Source organism: Pteropus alecto, unplaced genomic scaffold (assembly GCF_000325575.1).
Source record: "Pteropus alecto unplaced genomic scaffold, ASM32557v1 scaffold89, whole genome shotgun sequence".
NCBI lineage: Eukaryota > Metazoa > Chordata > Mammalia > Chiroptera > Pteropodidae > Pteropus > Pteropus alecto.
This window is the reverse complement of record NW_006443130.1, coordinates 551,761-552,580: the sequence shown is the minus strand read 5'-3', so window position 1 is coordinate 552,580 and position 820 is coordinate 551,761.

Here is an 820-nt window from a genome sequence, read left to right as displayed (position 1 = left end):
GGCAGCAGCAGCAAAGCCTGTGGTTTCTCATAGTGGCTCTCCCGAGGGGGAAGGGGTCGCTCTAGGATTGGGCCACTCGCCATGGGGACTTAAGTTGGGGGCTGTAACGATCGTTCACTGAAAGGGAAGGTGTAACTCAATGGTTCTCAGCCAGCCGGTGGTGATTTTGGCCTCCCCCCACCCGGAAGACATTTGGCAATGTCCGGAGATATTTTTGGTTGTCACAACTCGGGTGGATGGTACTGTCCAGAGATGCTGTAAACTCTCTGCAATGCATAGGTTGGTCCCCACGACAAGGAGGCATCCAGCTCCAGTGCCAGTGGCGCTGAGGTACAGACAACCTGGTGTGACTGTGCATCGTATCCCAGAGTGGGTTAGAGCATACAATCATCATCCATCCATCATCCATCAGCCATCCATCCATCCATCCATCAGCCATCCATCCATCATCCATCCATCCGCCGGTCATCTATCCATCCATAATCCATCCATCCATTGTCTGTCATCTATCCATCCATAACCCATCCATCCATCTGTCCGTCATCCGTCCATCCATCCATCATCCATCCATCCATCCATCCATCCATCCATCATCCATCCATCTGCCCGTCATCCACCCATCCATCCATCATTAATCCATCCGCCCGTCATCCATTCATCTATCCATCCATCATCCATCCATCCACCGGTCATCCATCCATCTGCCCATCCATCATCCATCCATTCATCCGTCCATCCATCCATCATTAATCCATCCGCCCGTCATCCATTCATCTATCCATCCATCATCCATCCATCCACCGGTCATCCATCCATCCGC